Source organism: Thunnus maccoyii, chromosome 9 (genome assembly GCF_910596095.1).
Source record: "Thunnus maccoyii chromosome 9, fThuMac1.1, whole genome shotgun sequence".
NCBI classification, from domain to species: domain Eukaryota; kingdom Metazoa; phylum Chordata; class Actinopteri; order Scombriformes; family Scombridae; genus Thunnus; species Thunnus maccoyii.
The window spans coordinates 30,288,984-30,295,786 of record NC_056541.1 but is presented as its reverse complement, the minus strand read 5'-3'; the positions used below and the strand labels follow the sequence as shown (position 1 = coordinate 30,295,786).

General features: G+C 42.7%; 1 protein-coding gene and 1 long non-coding RNA gene across 12 annotated transcripts in view; one reads left to right on the top strand and one right to left on the bottom strand.

Annotated features, from left to right (window-relative positions):
• Positions 1 to 416: 416 nt before the first annotated feature.
• The window catches only part of LOC121903716 (citron Rho-interacting kinase), a 49,348-nt gene continuing 42,961 nt past the window's right edge, over positions 417 to 6,803 (top strand). For 5 of the 11 annotated variants that reach the window (XM_042421032.1, XM_042421030.1, XM_042421031.1 and 2 more), the window contains exon 1: positions 417 to 934. The gene's annotated coding sequence lies outside the window, so the exon portion shown is untranslated. The remainder of the gene's footprint in view (positions 935 to 6,803) is intronic. The other 6 variants (XM_042421039.1, XM_042421037.1, XM_042421035.1 and 3 more) reach the window with 2 other exon arrangements.
• On the bottom strand, positions 5,332 to 6,691 carry LOC121903720. The gene is made up of 3 exons (XR_006098087.1): positions 6,649 to 6,691; positions 6,498 to 6,565; positions 5,332 to 6,415 (listed from the first exon to the last, which is right to left on the bottom strand). It is a non-coding gene; the product is annotated as an uncharacterized LOC121903720 (long non-coding RNA).

Genomic DNA, 6,803 nt, shown 5'->3' with positions numbered 1-6,803 from the left:
ACTCAAGCGTTAACTCTAGCTTTTATCAGGAAATATGGTTTTCTTAATCTCTGAAAAGAAACATTGATGAAATGTGAATGAATCTAATGGGTACCTACTGTACAAAAACATGATACTTGAAGTATTTGTTTTTGCACAACTATGAAATTAAGAAATGGTAAATTCCCCCCTTTTGCTAAAGAACCTTGCAATGCCAGCCTTTTCTTCAATGCTAGCACTTCTTTCTTTAAGTAAGAAACTTCATCTCTTTTTAATTGCTCTCATTCTTGTTTACTTGCAGATTAAAGCAGAATTTTACTGTAATAAAATCCTTGTTCTGCCAGTTATTAGATTGCAGCGCTGCTGCTCATTAAAAGGAGGTGAAGTAGGGTCATTGAATTTAGTCACTAATGAGCTGCACAATTTAAGAAGTAACATCAACCTACAGTTGTTTGTAACTATCGGGAGCTGACTGTTAACACAGTGTGTCAAGCTGCATACATTAGTGTGATTAGTGACAGCTGCTGCAGCATAGGGAGAGCAAGAAAGAGTTGGGGGGTGGTAAGGGTGAGCCGGTGACAGAGAAGTGAGAGAGAGAGCCTCCTCTCACTCTCTACAGTATGTGATCACCAGTCTGCTGCATTACTCTACAATGCAATGTCTCTGTAGTCCTCCACTCCCTCCCTCTCTCCTCCTCTCTGTCTCTCTGTAAGCAGTAATCTCCAGCTGCTCTCGCTGCCTCACAGCTTTCTGCCCTGCCACAGCGCATCTCTTTCTCCCCTCGGCTCCACTCTCTCCCCAGTGAGGATGACATCCCAGAATTTGATGAACCAGCGAAGCTCTCATTCTGACTGGTGGCTTCCGAGGGAGACCCCACATGGACGGGCTTACTGGACGAGGAGGTGCCGTGTCTAAGGAGCTTCGCAGAAAACCTGTCAGCCGTAGCAGTCTCTGAGTAAGTGCTATACTGTTTTACTTAGTGCGCCTATCAAAGATAAGGAAAGGGTTAAAGGGGATGACTGGGTCAGGGAAAGAAAACCGAATCTTTGCTTTGCAGCTTGGAACTGCCACAGTGCATTGTTATTTTCTCAATCAATGATTGATTGAATGAATGACACTACAGCTGAGGATTTATTTATGATGAGATAGCATGGGTTGCACTAAGCTCCTGCAGTAGCTGTATCTTGTCTATCAGGAGTGAGTGCTATTCTTGGTCACGACACTGAAATGCTGTGTCTTTGATTGCCTGTCTCTCTTCATTGCTGTGCTTACTGTAGCATACACTCATACAGATGGCTATCACTCCCTGGGGTGACGTTCGAACTCCTCACTGTGTGTATGTGGTCATAATGAGACCACTTAATACTTTTTCAGACATTTGATTAATCTATACCAAGACTGAGGAAGTTTTGAGACAAAGTTCATCTGGATGCCTGTCTTGCAGGAATTTTCGAAATGATCCCTCTTCACTTTAAGCTTTCAGTCAGAAAGCTTAAAGTAGTAGTTTGGGTTGAGATTCAGCTCAGAAGGAAAGCTGAAATTACAAAGTCAGTAGGAAAAAGTATGACAAGATGAAGACTGTGGTTGGAGGAAGTATCTCTATGGTAACAGCAGGTTTTGCCAAAGGTAGAGGAGAGGTGAAGGAAGCTTGCTGCTTCTCTCTGGCACTTATTCAGCTGAATCACAAATTACAGCACTGACAGGACTTTTCAGGCGGAACAAAACAGAATATTAATGAAAGAGACAGTGGGAGAGATTGAGAGTATTACAGATAGATTTATATGTTGTGGGCTATATTCCATACAAAAATGGTTAAAAGTTTGCCAGGTGGACTGGACAGGTGCAGTCACATCTGTTGGTGTTTATTTTAATCCGTGGTTACCTTTTTGTGGGGATGGTCCAAATTGGTGGTAGATGACACAGAGGGAATGAGAGACACCTGTGTGTTGTCAAAAAAAAAAAAAAAAACTCTCTGCAGAACAGATCTGTCAATGCTAATGTGAGCTGTGATGAGCGAGAGCTCTACTGCTTCGTATCCTCAAGTGTCATTTTCCCAAAAGCCTCCTTCAGAAGCCCACACTGATCCTCTGTGTCATTTGGATTTGTGATATAATGATGGACTGGATTTTTGAAGTGCTTTCCCAAGTGCTCAGCATACTTTTATAGATTGTCATGTTGTCTTGAGCACACAGGGGCAGGTCTGTAGCATTGGTAGCATCAGCGATAACTGAAAGTCTTTTTACCGCCATATTTTGGCCACCTTGTTATGAAGGACAATAATCTTGCAACTTTCTTGTCATTGTAAGGTTGACAAATAATTCTGGTCTTGGCTTTAGTTGACTGGGTTTAGATTCCTTCTATTGCAGCACGTACCAGTGGACATGTAAACATAACAACATACCTACCTACGGATTGGGAACTGTTAGTCTAGATGTGCAATCTCCAATACTAGTTTTTAAATTGTGCTGCAACAGGGGATTCTTGCCTTAAATAGCTCATGAAACAGATGGTACTTATTTCAGACTAATGTGTGCAAACACAAGAATAAGACTTTCCAATATCAGTAGCAGCTCTACCAGCCTGCACTTATACCTGTGTGTAAACTGTGCACAATTTGATTTCCAACTGCCATAAAAAATAATTTAATCAATTAAAATGTATCCAGATGTATTCAGATGTTCATATGCTCAAATGTGCTAACCAATGCAAGTGCACTAGGCCTATAATGCACCTCCAAAAATGTATGGTGTTGTAGTATTAAATTCAGATTCTTCAGAGAGGTTGCATTAACGGATTGTCCTGGGTTAACCTCCTTAATCTTCAAAGCCTGTGGTGTTTAGCTGGAAACTATGGAGCAAGGAAACCACATTTAAATCAGAGAACTGCTGCACTGGCAGAAGTCTGCAGTACTCAATCTTACTTGCATGACTGTGGTATTACTAATTAGTTGTTGTCATAACAATAGGCATAAAATGTCTCTTAGTATATGTGGAGAGGGTGAGCTGAAAGATCAAACTAGAGGGGAGTATATAGGAGAAGGACTGTGAGCTTGTTTTTAGAGAAGAATCTGTGCCACTAGTGTTCCAACAGGTCTGTGATTCACTGCTGCCTACAGCCCATACAGTAGCACTGGCCCCTGGTCACCCTGCAGACTGAATGTAGAGCAACACCATGACTGGGATGCAACCTCTCTCCACTCTCCTCCTCTTCAACAACTCTGACTCACCCCCATGCACACATTATTCAACCCACGAAAAAGAGCTCCTCGACTGAGTTTGAAGCCAATGTTCCTCTGTGAATGTTGCCATTCTGTTGTTGATGAGCTCTCATAAACAAGCTATATTTGTGGGACATTCCTGATGGCAGGTACAGTAATTATATTGCCTGCACAGATTGTGAAACCAAGCAAAAATGAAGAATTATTGTCTGGTCCGGAACATACATATGTTAAGTTTCATTAACAAGAATTTAGATATGTTCAGCAAACACAAATGGGCCAGCTCAATGGTCAAACTATCTTTCCGGTAGTTGTAATGAGCTTTTAAAAGTATAGTTATTAGTAATTGCTTTCAGGGAGCTTATTATTGCAGAGGAGGAGCCCAGCTGCACAGTCTGTTAGCTCAGCTCATTATGGGCAGTCAGCTAGCACTTGAGTCTGGGAGGAAGACATCCAGATCTGAGTCCCATCTGGTGCCTCATGCTAGGATGGCACCCTGTAACCACCAACTTTACCACTGGCTCGCTGTTTTGGAAGTTCTCCATATTGTTAAGAAGTATACAATAATAAATCATGTAGTGTTGTTAGTGTCTCAGCACATATACTGTAGATATGAGATTCATTTGCAGGTTTGGAGCTCTGAGAACCTACAGGAGACATGAACATGGGGTAGATGAGGCCCTGGGTCCCTCAGTCAAAACATTTATTGCATTTGTGAATATATGGGGGGGTCGCACCTGCAAGGTTTGAATGGTTTCTCTAACTGGCCACCTTGCTGCTTCCAAAAACAAATGGGAAATTTCTGACATCATCCAAACCAGACAGCAGGGATGTGTGTCATTGATGTAATGTGCTTACTGCCTGAACATCAGCAGGTGCTAGAGAAAGCTCACCTCAGCTGACGCTCTGCTCATGTCATCACTCATTACAAGCCACCTGCTGCTGCATCATGTCATGCCAGTGATACTGGAATACCAGGCAGTATTCTAATGCAGCTTGGGCACATGCTGTGTGGCCTGTGGTGCTGTTGAACAACCTGCCCCCAAATGACCCTTGAAATATTAGAAAGTAGCAGAGACTCGTTCATCTGTAATGTCCACATAGTTTTGTTTTGACACAGATGCTACTGCCTGTGATCCTCTGGGCAGAAATACGATGGTTATATCCTGCTAGTCACAAGGCTGTACACATGCACTGATTTAGCACAGTCAAAAACAGAAACAGGCAATATAAAAATCAGTCAATAAGAACACAGCAATCCACTACAGTCCACATGATCCTTGAGCTTGAGTTGAGCATGTTACTGTAGGGAAGAGTGGGAGGTGAGCCTATGCTTTTAATAGACATTCTCCCTCTGTCGCTCATTCTTCTGCCTGCTTCTTGATCACAAAAGCTGCCAAATATATCCAGCGGTGGTAAAAGAGGCTGTTGTGTGAACACGAGCAGGCTATTTATAGCCTCTGCTAAGCTAGAATATGAGCATGTATTTGGTCAGCTCAGTATGGATCTCCTGTAGCACACTCACCAAATACCTACATTGTGAACATGCTTTATCTGCTAATCATCTGTGTGATTGTGTTATGAAAGGAACAAGTGTTAATGTCTAAAGCATCACACTGTGGCATGACTAGGTCCATGTGCTATGTGAATTTCTCAAGTATTCAGAGCATTGCTTGATGCTAGTTGTTTACATGCTTGCTGTTCTTGGTGTTAGAGCCAATATTAAAATGTGGTTTCGAAATGTGTTTATGAAGGGCACACTTGCTTGATTAGCCATTTGTAATCAACAGAAATGTCTGGTTTTGATTTGCACACAGCAACCGTGACGGAGGGCTTGATATCCGTTTACTTATCTAATGAGGAAACATTCACATACATAATTCCACAGTGGCATTTCTGAAAATGTGTCAGCACATATGGAAGGTAAATTACTCCAATTGACAGACTAAAAATAGTCCTCTATAAAATATTATAAAAGGTAAGTGTTTTACATAATGTGGCTGATACGATTATGGGTAAAGATTTAAGCTTATGAAATTTGAAAAAACCAACGGCACCCTGGGAATTTTAAATAAATATAAATGGTAATGGAGAAACATGCAGGTAAGTGATACAAGAAAGGGCAGGAGATGTGATTCAATGTTTAACAAATATTTAACAAATTTATTTAGTTGGTCACAATACATTAAAAATGACAAAAGAGAACTAAAGTGCTAACACCCTGCTCCAGTGCTAAGGCTTACCAGTAGTGAGGGGAAAACTGGGGGAAGGAAGTCCAAATTAAATAAGGAGCACCCCACTTGTACATGGCACACAGCAAAAAAAAGATGAAGTGCAAAGAAAACCAAAATCCAGGATCACACAACACACGAAAGGAAACCACCACCCAGGACACCACCACCGTTGGCTCTCAGCAACTAAAGGGAGGGGGGAGAACACAATCAGTAACACAATATGCAAGTACAAAAATCGTAAAAAGAATTATAACAAATGTCCTAACACAAAATACTAACAGCCTAGGGCTGAAACTCAAATAGAAAATAGGAAACAAAAATCATTAGACTATTTCATAATTGGTAACGTAACAAAACCAAAAAACAAACAAACAAGAGTAAGCAAAGAAACAGGGTCTCTGGCCAGAGATACAAAATCAAATGGACATAATCATTCAATTAACATGCAAACTAAATGATAAATGACCAACCAATTAATTCCAAAAAAATATACAACACTCAAAGAAAACAAAATTACCTGATCCCATACAACCCCCCTTACACACACACTCACGCTCATCCACGCACAGCCAGTTAGTGTTGTATGACCATTCATCCACCCCCTCGGTCCTCACAAACACTCACTCATCCACACACAGTCCCGACTAGGCAACTGCCGCTGGAGCCGGCCGCTCAGGGACAAAGACCGGGGGCCGAGCAGTAACTTGCAGAAAACAGTCACGATAGCGAGCGAAGTAGGAAGCGAAGCAGAGAGCAGCGGGCGAAGCAGCTATAGTCTATGTAGCAGGGCGACAGGGCAGTCCCAAGCAAAACAGCCACCGCACAACGAGGGAAGGCGAAGCAACAGTGTTCCTGCACTTATCTTACTGTCCAGAGTTGAGCCACAGGTCCCGAACAGCGAGCGTCCTCCCAGTGAGGAGAAAGACGAGGAGGCTCTGTGCTCACTGGAGCATCTGTGGTGCGCCGGTGATGTGTTCAGGATCCGCTATGAAAAACGGACAGGTGAGGTGTTCAACACCTGTGCTAACAGGCTATTGTTATACCTAATTAAAGACACAAGTTCATACCTGAAGGCTTTACTTGCTTATGGCGAAACAATGGAGCTCATCGCAATCACCTCAGCCACCATGGACCACTAAAAACAGAGTCGAGCTGTTTAATACGCAGGCTAACAAGGGCTAAAGCAACGAGCTACAGACAATGCAGCCGTGTACCTACCCGAATGGAGAGCAGAGGAGGAAGTGAAAGGCCAGGAAGTGAGAGGGACGCAGCCGCTTTTTATCCCCTCGCCCTCTGCACTGATAGGCTAATGCACTAGATGAAGTGCAGAGCGGCAGGCCTGCCTGCATTCAGGCACAGCAGCATATCATAAG